This window comes from Pinus tabuliformis, chromosome 9 (genome assembly GCF_031772625.1).
Source record: "Pinus tabuliformis cultivar Carrire ecotype Pingquan chromosome 9, CPIR1, whole genome shotgun sequence".
NCBI classification, from domain to species: domain Eukaryota; kingdom Viridiplantae; phylum Streptophyta; class Pinopsida; order Pinales; family Pinaceae; genus Pinus; species Pinus tabuliformis.
The window spans coordinates 553369421-553386023 of record NC_142307.1 but is presented as its reverse complement, the minus strand read 5'-3'; positions in this window follow the sequence as shown (position 1 = coordinate 553386023).

Below are 16603 nucleotides of genomic sequence, written 5' to 3'. Positions count from 1 at the left end.
AATGTAGAATTAATCTAGATGCAAACTAATTCTAAAATGTAAGAAAAAGGAACTAAATCCTAATCCTATCTCAATTAGGAAGATAAAGATCTAACCCAACTGAGAGCAAGATATTTAAATGATTGGGATTTAAATATGTCTGGCTTATAATTAATATCAAGCTAAAAAAGTAGTTCAATTAACTGACATTATGAAATGCCAAAAAACATTCTATTCAGAGGCCTCTTAACTGAAATAATCAACCAATAACATTTAGGAAGTAGTTCACAAATTATATTGATTATAAAATCAATAATTCAAATAATTAAACAAAAATGTGAGGAAATAGTTCACAACATATCATTATTTGTTAAATCGATATTAAAAGACAGATTTATGAGTAAATAGTTACTCAGAAATCAAAATTCAACACATAAGAGCAAAGATAAATAATAACATATGATTGAGACAAATTACTCATACTGACAATACTTCAAAAATATGAATAGAATGACACATTCCTGCCATTATAAAATGAAACTAGTATTTAAAACAATAGTATTAAAAATATCAATTTATTGAATGCATTTCTCTGGCTCTCGACTCCAACAGTCTTTTACAATGCTTGAACTTTAGTTTTTAGAACTAGAGTTGCAATAGTACAAACTCTGCCCATCAAAACATATTTCAAAGTGCAAAAAAAAAATCCTCAATAATCCCTCAAATCTGAGTTTTCTCCTCTAACCTACAACTCTAAATCCTCTATACAATAGTGCCTTCAAGAATTCATGAATTGCAGAGAAGAGGAGCCTGCACAGTCTTCCTATTAAGTTAGACCTCGAGAGTACAATAGTGCGAGCTCCCTTGGCTTTCTCTCTAAGATTTTCGGTCCAGTGGTCAATGCCAACAACCTGTTTAAATAGCCACTACTAAAAACAACTTCTTTTGCTTCAAGCATTAAGGGAGTTAAACAATTCCTTTCAATCACGTATTTAAAAAACCTATTTTTCATCATAATCTCTTGATCTTGTTGTTCTGTCAAATCGACCTTATTGATTGATCGGATTCTTTGGGTGTTTGTCGGTTTATCTAAACTGAACTACCACTTATCAGCATAGTTGTCCTCCTCTGTCATGAATCTAAACATGAAAAAAAAAGAATTGATAAGCTAAAAATAAATGAGATTGATAAGTGGGTTTCATTTGAAACAAATGAGGTTTGTAGAAAATCAGGCTTAAAACTTGGAGCATAACAATCGCAATTGTAAACACCATGGTGGAGAAATAGGAGTAAGCCTTTAATTTTATTTGAAATATCACAATTGCAGCAGAGTAGATGGAAGAGGGATATGGTGGAGTTATATCGCAATCGGCTATCAAAGCAGAGACAAAGGAACAGGTGTGAAGTGGAAAGCAGCGTAAGGCATGTGGCTATTTAATTAAATCACAATTGCAACAACATATAGAAGCATAATAATCACAATCGTAAAATCTCAATTGCAAATCCTGATTGGCGACATGATGATGACGTGATGCAGGAAATCATAATCGCAAATCACAATTTTATATGTAGCGCTATGAAACGAGCCTTTTGATTTTTTCGATTGTGATATGCGGGGTGATGTCATGAATGACGTCTTGATGATGTCATGAGCGTAATCTCAAATCATAAAGCAGCTGGGGTGAAGGATTTGTTATAAGACATGTCCCTTTGAAACTTGCGATTGCGAAGTCCCGAGGTAACATGGTAGTGACGTCACGAATGATGTCATGATGTGACGTGGTGGGCGACATGGCATGTGACATGACAGATGAAATGGTGATTATGTGGCAGATGACGTGGAGTATGACGACATGGATGACGTGGTAGAGGTGGCTATTATTGATTTTAGCAAAGGGTTATGGTATGGCGGATGTTATGGAACATGCGATTGTGATGGACGTGAGGAGGCTTTATGAAATGGTATTAAATATGCGGTCGGGTCCGGGTAATATTGCAATGCCAATTTGGTGAAGGCAAAAGAAAGGGCACAGGACTTATGGAAATGTCATTGTCTTGGATATCAAATGTTATTCATATGCATTTAAATGTCACGTCGGGTTTAGAACCTTTTCACAGATTGCAATTGGAGAATGGCCTATGGTGCAGAACTTGTAGAACTTGCGATGCGATGGATGTGAGACATATTATGTAATGGAGTTAATAATCCCGTCGGGTTCAGGCTTCATCAATAATTGCAATTCAATAGCTCGGAGTAGGGTCAGATTTATCGCAATCGGCATTGGAGGGATTGTGGAAGCGATATCACAATATCGCAATCGGTGTTTCGGCGGAGGGATGACGAAGTTGAAAACCTTTGCAATTTGCGTGGGGCGATCAACAATATGCGATATATCGCAATCACAAAGTGAAGCGCGGCAGTAAAAGGGGAATTTTCTATGATATGTGAGATTGAGCAAATTGCAATCGCAAAGGAGCTGTGCAATGGGTATGAGCTGGTCCTTTTTGCAGTTTGTGATGCGATATAGTGACGTAATGTTGTGGGTCCCGACAACCTTAGATTCATGTGTTTTACGCATCATTCCTTTGTTAAAAATATTTAGGATTGCGGCCCATTTCCTTTGTATTTTTGCACTTTGACCTTAAACTTTAACTTTCGATTGCGGAGATTGGGTTTTGGCTTCGGGGGTGATTACTTTTCATCAATTTTGTGATTTGGCCTAAAAAGGGGTTATAACATAAAAGAAATGTTTTATTTATTTATTTTTTTGTATTTTAAAATTTATTAAGGGTCTCCATTTAAATAAAATAAATTTCATAAGAAATTTAGAAAATAGAAAAATGGGGGGGTTGTTGAATAGCGCAACACAACCTTTGTAGCAATAGGGGCAACCTTTGCAGTAGTTTCAACAGCCTTTGCAGTAGCAAACGCGATTTGTCCAACAATTCACCCAACCTTTGTATCCGCAAGGTCAACCTTTGCAGCAGCAAGGTCAAACCTTGTAGCAACAATCCCACCCTGTATATCAACAAGGTCAAACCTTGCAGACACAAGGCCAACCATTGTAGCAACAAGGCCAACAACTTTATTACTAGGGTCAGTAGGTGTAACAACCTTACAATCCATATGCCGCACATAATGTTTATCCTCCTTATGGTTATCAACGGCCTATGGAAGGTCAATATCAAAACTACCCTGGACAGAATTCACCTTATGGTCAAGGTACCCCTTAGTGGGGGGAAAATAAAATCCTTTATGGTCAAAATCCTCCACTTTGGGGGTAGAATCCTTACCAACAAAGTTGGAACCAGAAGACTAGGCCTTATCAAAGGCCTTATATGCCTTTTAACCTGCAATTTCCATTTTTAGCGATGTTGGAACTACCCGATGTCTTGAGGCTTACTAATGATCCAATTCTTCATTCGCCTTATTGGCCTCCAGTTCCCACTAAAATTCCGAGTGATTGCCCTAAATTTGAAGGAAAAGTTAAAGAGGACCCTCAGGCCCATGTGATGACATACCATTTATGGCGTTCTTCCAATTCCTCCATTGATGATTTTGTTCATCTTCGTCTCTTTCAACGAAACTTGATAGGTGCTGCAGCAAAGTGGTACATTGAGTTGCCTCGAGGTACCTATGTAGAATTCAATTCATTGGCCATGGCCTTTCTCACCCACTCCCAGTTGTTGGTTCATTATGAAACTGGTACCCACTTGCTCACATCTCTGAAATAGGGTACCGCAATCCATATCTCTGATCACATCCATTAATGGAGACGTTGGCATTGCCTCATCAAATTTGAAATCCTCGATGAGTTGTTAACCGAATGTTTCACCAAGTCATTCGTAAACAAAATCACTAAATATATAGCAATTGATGGTTGTGTTACCGAGGATCAAGTTATTGCCCATGCTCAATATTTGGAATTGGTTTATTCCCAATCTGGCATGTTATATGAAATTTTACCTAATGCTCCAAGGCCATCTTCGGATTCCACATCTTCGAAGTCTCTAGATGTACCACCTATTGATGGTATAATTGGATCATTATCTCAAACTTCTACTAAAGCTTATCGAAGAAAAAATTATGTTTTGAATATTGGTTCTAATCATCCTTCAAAAAACACATCAAATCCTGGTAAAACCTCAGAGGTCAATGCCGTCAAGTCTACCATGGGAGACAAAGCCTCTAGAGGTAAGAAGAAGGGTAAAGGTAAAGCAAAATATGATACCCCAAAATAGGATCCTCCTAAGTCATCTGCTGATGATGCCTTGAAACGAAAGCTGAAATATCCTAGCCTCATTTGTGAGGAAGATCATTACACCAAGGATTTTCCCTGACATGCAAAAGTTAGTCGTTTATTAAAAGGGACCCCGGCTATATTGAAAGAGCCATTTCCATCTTAGTAGACTTAGTTGGTAGACTAACCACAATCCTCTGCCTCATTTGGTTCTCAAGTTTACACGATGATGGGTTCATTACCTATCTTTGTAACCACTCGATCGGAAGATTATCAAACTCCTCAAAAGCAGGCAGTGGAAAAGGAAGCTGCTGATATACCTTCTACTTCCACTCCACCCAGTTATGGCCCTCTCCATATTGAGATACCTAATAATGAATTTGTCATCCGATCGCCTCCCAAAGTTGTGCTTTGGAAATCATCCTATAATCTGAATGATAAAGCTGCTCAACATTACAGTATTATTGAAGATTTAGCTCAAGCACCTTCAACGATGTATCTTTTGGAAGTTCTCCAAACTTGTCCAACGTAGCGGTAATCATTATTTTCTATTATAAGAGGCATCGATCTTGCTGATTTGAACTTGATTACTTTTGGTCTTGAAAACATGTTCGTCATCTTCCTCATCAAATTGCATTTTTTATTCAAGTTATTATAAAAGTAAGACGATCCATCGGAATGTCATTGATGAAGGTGCTTCCACCTGAATCAGATACGTTTCATGTTGGAAATCCATTGGCTCTCTACCTCTCAACCAGTCCCCAAACACCCTGGAGGCCTTTGATGGCAGAGGCTCCCATCCTTATGGTATTCTCAGAAGTTTGCCCATCGCTTTGGAAGGGAAGACTGACGAGTTAGAAGTAGAAGTTGTAGATGTGAATTCGAATTACAACCTTCTACTTGGATGAAGTTGGACTGTTATGAAACCAGCTCAAGAAAAGATAGAAAAGATAGATCAACGCCTTAGATAGGAGTGAATTCGAGGGGGAAACCTCCTTTACATTACATAAATGAACAATTCTTGGATGATACAAATGAAAAGACATCCCTTCTATATATAGGAGTCTAAGGGGTCATAACATAATCAGAGTCGACATAACAATAATAATGTAAGGGCACAATAATAACAATAGTGGGCTTCTATGTGGCACAATAGTAACAATATGGGCACTACATGGGTACATCAATATAATAAGTGGGTTACACTAATAACAATAAGGGGTTACACTAGTAGTATAGGGGCCTAACATGCCCCTCTCCTTCAAAAATCATTGTCCTCAACGCTTGAGTAGTTCTTGATGCTTCTGTATAAAATTCTTGTCCTCCCATGTGGAATGTTCAACGTGTAAGCTCTTCCACTTGATCAGATACTGTGAAATTGATCGATTTTGTAGCTGTCGAGTTCTTGTTTCTGTGACTGCTCCAGGTTCCAATATGATTTTTCCTTCCTCTTCAATTTCTAGCAATATTGTTTGAATTGGGATCTTTTGCAACTTTTGAGTAAGTGGCCATACTTCTTCGTCCTTCTTCCATTCATCCCTTGCTTCATTTATCCAATCTGGTTGGATAATAGAAATAGCACAAAACAATGCTTCGACATCCTCATCCTTGAAGAGTCTTCCCATTCGGTAAGGTCACCATTTTTTAAGTGAGTGTAGTATTGCCAACATTTCCTTCTCATAAATAGCTTGCTTGAGATGTAGCAGTAAAAATACCCAATCACCTACATCAGAACATTTTTCACTACGATGTTGATCTACCTGTTGTTTCGTTTGATTTCGCACCGAAGTGGCATTATCCTTTAAAAATTGGAGAACTTGTTGTTGATGCTTGATGTGATCTTTCACTGCTTGAACCTTTTTCTTCTTGATATGTCCTTCTATCTCTAGAGTTTTAGGAGTGGTAATTTCTTCCAATCTTTTACAAGATATGTTCAGATTCATTTCTTAATGCTCGGTGTGACCTTTCACTTCTTGAACATTTTTCTCCTTGATATGTCCTTCTATTTTGATAGTTTGAGGAGTGGTAGTTTCTACCAATGAATTACAAGATATGGTTGGATTCATTTATTCTTTCTCGATGTGATCTTTCACTTCTTGCACCTTTTTCTTCTTGATATGTCCTTCTATCTTGAGAGTTTGAGGAGTGGTAATTCTTGCCAATGCTTTACAAGATATGGTCTGATTCATTTCTTCTTTCTCTGGGATGGGGTCCTGGTGTATATCTTCTTCTTTTGATGTTTCTTGATCCTTTTCTTCCTCCTCTTCATATTTTATGTAAAATAATTTCTTCTCAGCACACTTATGACCTTTAGTGCATTTGCTATCACAATTGTAACAAATCCCTTTTTCTCTTTTTTCTTCCAATTGTTGTGGTGTAACCCTTGTAGGTTGTGGAAGGCTAGGACAAACAACACTTCCATATTTATAGTTGTGAGGGGTATGCTTCCTGGTTTCCATAATTTTTCTTTCCGCTATGTCACAAAACCCTTTTACTCTTTCTAATTATTATGGTGTTGCTCTAAAGAAGGTGTTGCTCTGTGTATCCTCATAATGTGTTATCATTTCCTCCGTGAAAATTGACCACGTAACACATTGTTTACGAGAACAAAGCCCTTCATACCATAAAAATTGATCTGGTTCTAAATATGAAGATGCAATAAATACCTTTTGTAACAGTGGTACACCATGTAGATCAAAATATTGCTCCATCTGAAGTATCCAATTTACCGGATCCTTGCCATCAAACTTCCTCATCTTGCTTTTTCTTGATTTTAGGAGCTCGATCTTGGAACGACTGTAACTCTGTACTTTCAGATCTTTAAGTTCTGGAATTGTGACCTGTAGTAGCGCTCTATGTCTTCCTTCCAATGCCACCAATCTAATCCAAATTGGATTCTCCAAGAAAGAGTTATGCACAATCTCCCAAGATGACCTGATTATAGACCTTTTAGGAAGAGCGAACTTGTATGAAGTTCCACGTGTCACTGTTTCGACCTTTGGATCTAAAAAAGATATACAAGAAACTACAGTCCATCATATTTCTGTAACTTCTTAAGAAATTTCAATCTGATGCTCAAAGAGAAAGTTATGACGATTTTCCCCAGGTCACCTGTTTGGAATGTAATTCAGGAGTTTGCAAAAAGACCAACTTCCTCAGATCATATCTCTGCAAATATAGCGCGAAAAGATCTGAATTTGGACCCGAGATTTAGCATGATGTCTTCTCAAATGGGTTTTTTTTTAGCTTCTGAAATGTCGCAGGAAAAAAGCTATAACGAACATTCCACGTTGACCTGTTTGGATCAGCGAAACCCTAGAATGCAAAGCTCTAATACCAAATGTTATGAAACCAGCTCAAGAAAAGATAGAAAAGATAGATCGACGCCTTAGAATTCAACCTCTTCGAGGGGGAAACCTCCTTTACATTACATAAATGAACAATTCTTGGATTATACAAATGAAAAGACCTCCCTTCTATATATAGGAGTCTAAGGGGTCATAACATAATCAGAGCCGACATAACAATAATAATTTAAGGGCACAATAATAATAATAGTGGGCTTCTATGTGGCACAATAGTAACAATATGGGCACTACATGGGTACATAAATATAATAAGTGGGTTACACTAATAACAATAAGGGGTTACACTAGTAGTATAGGGGCCTAACATGGACCAATGTCATTTTTTTTTTCTGGTTTCCTCTTTGTTATGGGTGCTCTGTTTTCCCCATGAAAGGAAAAATGTCACCGTCGATAAATTGTGTTTTTCTCTCCCAGTGCTTCAAATGGCAATGTCACATATGTGGGAAATACTGATATTCCATATGAGAGTGTGGGGGCAGGTCTTTTCAAATATTTTTCCTTAATGGGAACTTTTTCTCTCCTACCTCCGCATGTCGCTTCGATCAACATGATCTCTATCTCTACTGACCTGTGGATTGTTCCCTCTCTGAATCAGGTTGATTCATTTGGTGACACTATGTCGCTAAGTCCTTTATAACAAGCTTATCAAGAAATTATCTCAGCTTCAGGGGCCACTTCAAAAATTCATGTTGTTCTCAGCATTCACTTGGATACCTATTCACAATGTCCTTAGCTTGGTTCTTGGGATTCTTTGGATCCCTTGAACGAGATATTCCCTACTGACGAGAATATTTTTGAGGTTATGTTTCTTGACAAAAATCCTTGGGATGATGCCCGTCATCATTCCTTGTTTCTTCCAATTCTAAGTGAGATTCCCTCGTCTCTCGAGGATTTTGTTTCTCATAACCTAACGCATCCACTTCAAACACTTGTTCTCGTGCATGAAGTTTTGTCCAAAGGTAATATGGGAAATATTACTGGAACCATGCCAATCCATTAAACTTGGAACTGTTGATAACATTCACATTGGAATTTCTTATTCTCCTGATGAGATCAGGGTTTACACTGACCTTTTCAAACAATTTTGTGATGTATTTGCTTGGTCGTATGAGGAAACACCTGGTATTGATCCAACTATTGTGGTGCATGAAATACCCATGTATCCTAACACGAAGCCTGTTCGTCAACGGTTTCGTCCCATGCATCCCAGGAAGGCCGCTGTTATTAAGGGAGAAGTTGAAAAACTTCTAAAGGCTAGTCTTATTTACCCTATCCCATCGATAGATTGAGTCTCTAATATTTTACCTGCTACTAAAAAGAAGGGAACAATTCGAGTTTCGGTTGATTACGGTGATATCAATCGCGCCCGGTGTAAAGATAACTATCCCACTCCCTTTATTGATCAGATCATTGATGAGTGCGATGGGCGTGAGATATTCTCTTTTATGGATGGTTTTAATGGTTACAACCAGATTAACATATTACCCATTGATTAACAAAAGACGACTTTCATCTTTCCATTAGGGACTTTTGCTTATAAGAAGCTCCCTTTAAGTCTTAAAAATGTTGGTGCTACCTTTCAAAGAGCAATGTCATACGCCTTTCATGATATTAAACACATTGTTCAACCTTATCTAGACAACTTACCACCTCATTCTGCTAAGCATCGTGACCATCCACACCACCTTCGAGCAATCTTTCTACGTTTTCGACACTATAATATTCGTCTCCATCTGCATAAATGTGTCTTCTGCGTAGAATCTAGTTGGCTCTTTGGTTTTGTTGTGTCCAAAGAAGGTATCTGAATAGATCATCTAAAAGTTGAGGCTATTGTAAATCTACCCCCTCCTTCATCGCTACACCAATTGCAGAGTTTGCAAGGAAAGGCTAATTTTCTTTGTCGCTTTGTCCCTAATTACGCTGAGTTAGCCAAGGGATTTAATCGCTTACTCAAGAAGGGGATACCATTCATTTGGGATGAAATTTCCCAAAAATATTTCGATGCTTTAAATCAAACACTCAACAGTGCTCATTTATTTCATCCCCCTAACTATCATCACAATTATTTCCTGTACTTGGCCGTGACTGACAATACCATTTCTATGGTGTTGGTCTAGGATGATTATGATGGAAATGAACATGTGGTTTATTTTTTGGGTTGAAATATTATTGAAACTGAAACTCAATATACTCATGCCGAGTAACTTACCTTGGTAGCAGCCCATGCTGGTCAATGATTTCGCCATTACATTCTTCTACGGAAGACCACGGTGATTTCTGACTGTAAACCCGTGACTTATATTCTGACTCGTCATTTACTTTGGGGAAAATACTCTAAATGGATTTTTATCCTACAAGAGTTTTATTTGAAGTTCACTTCCTCCAAATCAAAGAAGTCACTCATTTTTGCCGAATTAATCTGCGCCTTTCCTTCTACAAACACCTCAACTGATTTTACTAAGAAGATTCTTGATGAAACTTTTTTTTCATCAACACTTGACCCGTGGTATGGAGATATTATTTTTTATCTTCACACCCAAACTTTTCAATCGGAGTTGTCTCGATCTGACCAACACCTCATCTGGAATTAGTCTCGACCTTATCAGATTATTGGTGATACGTTGTACCGAGTCGGTGTGATTATGTTCTTCACAGATGTCTAACACTTGAAGAGGCTAAACAATTCTTGAATGACTTCCACTCTAGGGCATGTGGTGGTCACATGTTAGGCTATGCCACTGCTCATAAGATCCTTCACGTTGGTTATTTCTGGCCTTCTATCTTCAAAGATTGTATTCTAGCAGTTCAAAGGTATCATGAATGTCAAATTTATAACTGCAAACAACATGCCTCACTAGCACCCTTACACCCAATCGTTACCATTATCCCCTTTTCTAAATGCGGCATTGATTTCATGACATGTAACTCTTGCTCAGCTGGGGGGCATGGCTATATCATCATTATCGTCGACTATTTTACTAAATGGGCCGAGGCGATGCCATAATATAATGTTGATGGTATCACTGTTGCTCAGTTCCTCTTTAACCATGTCATAACTCGTTTTGGCATCCCTCAAGCCATTGTCACTGATCAAGGATCAGATTTTCGTCACTGCTCAATTGGTTCTTCACTATGATAGCTCAACTCCTTACTACCCACAGGCCAATGGCCAAGTTAAAGAAATTAACAAATTCTTGATTACTATGCCTCAACAAACCATTGTGAAGCATAAGAAGGATTGGAATCTCATGCTATTCTCAACTCTTTGGGCTTACCGGACTTCGGCTAAGACAACCATTGATTTCACTCCATTCCAGTTGGTTTATGGTTTAGAGGTGACACTCTTGATCAAATGTGAAATTCCTTCATTAAAGCTAGCTATTGAGATACTCCCTGATACCTCACCTAAAGAGGAGAGGTTATTATATCTTGAGAGGCTTGATGAGACCCATCATATTGCTACGATGACAATCAAAGCATAGAAAAAACAAGTTAAAGCTCATTTTGATCAAACTGTTTCCTCGTGAGTTTTCACTGAAGGTGACTTGGTCTTGCTGTATGACGAAGCCAACGATAAGTTGGGAGCTAGGAAGTTCGAACCTATGTGGTACGGGTCATACATCATTAAACGTGTCTTGAAAAAAGGTGCCTATGAGCTGGTTGACTACAAAAGTAATGCATTATCACAACCCCACAATTGGCTTTATCTGAAAAGTATTATGCATGATTTTTGTGTAATTACTTTTGTACATTAGTGTGTGAATTCATTGGTGTGCAGTTCTGATTTTTTGGTGTGATTGTTTGCTATGCAGAGATGTTTCCTCTGCTTACCTTGTGTTTCACTCGGTTTGCAGATGTCTTCAAACCATTATATTTATTTTTTCTGATGGTGCTTGTCATAAGCACACAAAACTTATCCTCTGCATCTTAGGCACTTTTTCTCCTCATGGCGAGTTGATCGATTTACAAGGTATTTGCCTGGGACGAACAACTAATAATATTGCCAAGTACAGTGTAGTTATTGAACTGTTATCCGAAGCAGTTTCCCTTGGCATTAGAAATTTAGTTGTTAAGTTAGATTCACAATTCGTTGTGTTACAATTGAATAGTCATTACTCAATAAGAAATCCACAAATTTTGCATATGTATTTACGTGTTCAATTACTCGAAATAAATTTTGATTATATCACATATCAACACATTCTACGGAATTTGAATACACTAACAGATGCATTAGAAAATTATGTTCTTGATAGACATTTGTGTAACTTATAAAATTGATCACATCATCATGATACATAAACACATAAGTAGAAGATAGAAACATGCATATGTATATATAAATATATATAGATATCGTATTTGTCAAATTTTGTTCATCAAAATTTAAAAAAATAAGTGTTCTGGGACACATGGATTTTAAAGCCTACAATAGTGCAAAAAACACGACTGGAGAAGGCTATTTGCCCACATGATGCTTGCGATAGCATGAGAACGCTCTGAACACTCGCCCTAACAACCGACACAGTTTCACAAACACTCCTATTGTATGCCTTTGCTATCGCATTGGCACATCATCTATAGTCGCATATTCTAGAATCCCTTGGGTAATCACTTATAGATTTCTTTCCATCTCTACCATAGGATCTTCTCCTTCCTCATATGGAACATCTTCTATCTGATGTACTACTCGTCATGCTATCAGTGACATGTCAGGAGGCCTTTCTGGTTCCACATCTTCACATTTATCACCACAAAACTCTTAGATGCACTTTAACAAAAAAACTCATAAAAATTGAAAAAAATCCAAAAACAAGTTTTACCTACATCGATCCATTGTTCACCCAGTGGTAGAGGCATATTTGGATCTCCTATGAAGACCATGCCTGCATGAGCATAGTCATCCTCAATGACTAGTTTTTTGCACAGCCAATCAAAGAATGACGAAGGGAAATGCATCTGTTGGACCCCTCCTCCTGAGGCATGATCTCACTCCATCTGAGAAGCCTCAAATCTTGTGGAGCAGGATGCTCCACCTATAGCCATTGGTATAGAAATAAGGGCAGACTTTCCAAAAAGAAAGTGACCAAAATCAAACCAAAGCCGAGCTGCTTCAAGTTTCCCAGCTTGCCTTTGGTCAGTTGCCTCTTCATGTTGACCCATATTGCCTCGCACTAGTTGAACATTGTTGGAGTAAGGAAATCCACTGCATACTGGAATTTTGATTTCGAGATCTCATACGAAGCTTGCGCCCCAGCTATACGGGCCATGGTGTGTAGAATTGTCGTCAAGGGAATATTGTCAATGGTTTCTATCTTCACCTTCCCGCTCATAGTTGTCTCTTCACCCAGACAATGCCTTCTAGTTAAGGTATTGGTGCTCTCACCTCCACCAAGAGATCCAAAGAGTTGGACTCTTTCCCCTCTTCTGGAAAATCTAGTAATGAAGTAGATATCAAGTACTTCTAGCTCTAATTCTTGGTCTCCGATGATGAAGATCTAGCGATCAACATCCCATAGACTGATCATATAATGTAGCAGCTCATTTTGAGCTCTGATTCTTAGGGTTTGGAATAATTTCAATAACCCGTAGTCCCTTAAAGTGTTGACACATTCAGCACTTTGGGCAGCCTGGTGATATTTTGCCTCATGGCCCCTTTCCCTCCATTCGATGACCATGTTGTTGAAATCTCCTCCAAACAAACCATTTACATTGATTAAATTCCTTTCCACGGATTGAAAAATAAAAAAAGGCAATCAATAGAGATAATTTCTCTTTCTTTATTCCACCCTGTGGCTAGTGTGTCTATTTTACTTATTTCCACACTTGCAGTGTGAGAGCCTTTTGGGATCAGAGGTGATCAACGCATATTTGATGAGCAGACTCGCGTTGATCATCCCCGATTTTAAAATTTTAAATCCTCCCTTTTAACTAGAAAAAATCTTATGAAATGGCATGAAATCAGAATGAAAAGCAATAGAAAAGGAAGAGCTCTTACTTGTAGCTGATGGTTCGTGAAATGGTGCCCTAGATCTTTCACGATGTTTGCCTGAAGAATCAAGGAAAATAGGATAAAATGTACTCTCCAATTTAATCCAAGTGAAATGGTAAAAATGTTTTTTACTTTTGGTCTATGTATAAGTTTTTAAATACATTTTTGCCTATATCTTATTATTTTCCTTGATATCAGTGATATGTGGTTGTCTTTGTGCAGTTACAAGTTCTTTCAATGGTTACAATGATCATTTTTTACTGATTCAACGAATTTTTGTTTTATCTCTTTTTCAAACTCGTTAAAAACAAATGAAAAAGGAACCCCCCTGGAGTCATCTTTAAGCTCTTTTCTGACTCTTGAAATATGAAAAGATCGTCGAGTACTTGTCTTTTCGAACTCGTTAAATTAAATGAATTGTCATCGTCTCAATAAATGTTTACCCCTTTTTTGGGTTGAGATTGACTATTTAAGAAAAAGGTACACCTTGGTCAACATGGCCAAGAGGTTGTCTCGGATATTGTTTTCTACCTTTTCGGGTTTGAGAGACAAATTATGAAAAGGGACATGGTAGAGTTTTCGTTTTCGTCTCTTTTTCAAACTCTCTAAATATGAAAAAGATACCAAGTTATTCTTCTGTCGAGCGTCTAAAATATTAAATGTCGAAAGACTTGTCACCATGACGAGACAGAGTTTCTCCTTCCTAGGACTCATAAAACTTACTAGGATGGATTCATTCGAAGAATGAAATTATACGACAAGCATGTGCTATCCCCTTCAAACTTGTGATAGAAAATAATTGGGGTAATTGCTAGAAATAATGGGGAAAAATGAAAGTGAAACATCTTTTCTATAGGCAGCATGTCACTCTTGAACATGACACTCATTTGTTTCTCGTGTCAGGTTTGGGATATCCTTGCTCATTCACTTGTCTTTCTAGGCTTGGGTGATCCATTTCTCCTCTCATCTAACTATTCCATTTCATCATCATGACCCTTGGTCTTATGTTGAGTCACATAATGCCACACTCCAGAGTCATGTTGCCGATATGTTCAAGAGACATCCTATCTGCACTTTATTACCTATACATTTTCTGACCTTCTGCTATAGTCTTGGATCATACTAATTAATTCCACTTTATTCCTTGTTTCATGTCGATGATGGGGGAATCATCATGGCTCTCTTTCGACGAGTCACTTCTTGTCGACTTCAGCTCAATATCCAGGAAGGTGACTTGGAGACTCCCTTTCAGTACATTAGAGATTGAATTCCTTAATGGAAAGTTCTTCATGTCCGACGACATGTTTTCATCATTGGCCTTCGATTGGATGATTCCATGAGTGTTCGACTTCAGCTTCATTTTCACATTCATGGATTGTACTATCGTACCTTGAGAGCCATTGTCATTATTGGTGGTTCCTCTCGTTCCTGTTAACGATCCACACCATTGGCCAGTAATCAGGTGGTTTTCTGGCATTTTTGACTTCGACACATTCATTCGCATGTTAGAATTCGTACTTTGATCAGGTTGGGATGGAGCGCAAGACCCTAATTTTTATCTGATATGACTCAGGCTATGTGGAGTTATGTATTATTCATGATTGTATACATGTTTCCTCTATATGGATGGATGTGACCATACCGTGGGACTTTATATCTATGATGATGATGATCCTTCTATATCGGGTGGCTACGTCCATACCTTGGATCTTAGATTTATAGATGATCCTTTTCATTCAGATGGTTGCGCCCATGTCGTGGATGTTTACATAGTCCTTTCTATCTGGATGGCTGCATCCATACCATGGATTCATTTTTTGATATCAGATATGTATATGTATATGAATCCTTAATTTGTAGGTCTCCTGAGAGTGGTTTTTCTCGTCCTTGCAAAAGCTCGAAAGCATCTCAGCCATCACTCCCTGTTCTGCCTTCATGCTTTAGGGGGCATCTGTTACACAATATTTTCTCATGCCTCCGCACTTCCCTGTGTCATACCCAGAAGTGCCCGAAACTTGGCAATCATGCAGTGTACCCATCCTAATGTGTAGTTCAAATCCTTCCTAAAACACTGATGGAAACATGCCTTGAGCCTTCCCTAAAGAAGTAAGCTCTAAAACCCTAATTTCAGGACCAGCGCGACTGTGACACTGGAAACTAGTACTGATGACAAGATTCTCTATACTAGCCTCGCGCTGCCAGTGCATTTTTTACTTGAATACTCATGTTGATCCCTAAAATGAAAGTTTTCCCAAATAGGACAAAAACCTTCATGATCTAGAGGCTTCCAGAATGATGATCTAGAGGTTGTTCGATGTGGATGTGGTCGAATTCTCCCAATATTTCCCTTTGATCTTATCCCTATGAGCTACCTCCTTGAGATGAGGGCCTTCTTCTATCTTTGGAGAGATCCTAACTCCCTTTCCTTTCCTATATATTCATCCTCTCCAATTCCCAAATGGTTGTTCTGTGATTATTTGCACCTTTATGCTAAGATAGTGCCTACATGCTACTCATTTGGCTTGGAGAAGGAGTGCTTGGGGAGCTTGAGCTTCAACTTGGACATTCAATCAAGGAGATCTTATTGATATCAAGGCTTGGTTATATGCTTCCTCCTTTATTTCATTAATATATACAAATGTTGGTTCACTTTCCATAAATTTTTGTGTTAATGCATCATTTATCTTAATGCTCCTTGATCTGTTAAGTGGATTACTTTCGATTTTGCTTCTTGTACTTGTATTCTTTTTTGTGTCTTTCATCTCTTGTTCAGGTATCCAAATACTGTGAGCGGTAAAGCTGAGCCTGAGGAGTGAGCGATTCAATATATTTGACAAAGGAGCGCATTATAGCATCAAAATGTGTGTCTTGTAGATTATCATGTAGGTTTTTAGTCCCACTCATTGGGCTAGAGGGATCGTCTCTGTTTGCAGAGAGGATTTACCTAGACAACAAATAGTCACTAGCTAACATGTCCACATCATAAGCTCATAAAAATTTATCATTCATAGATAATAATCAAA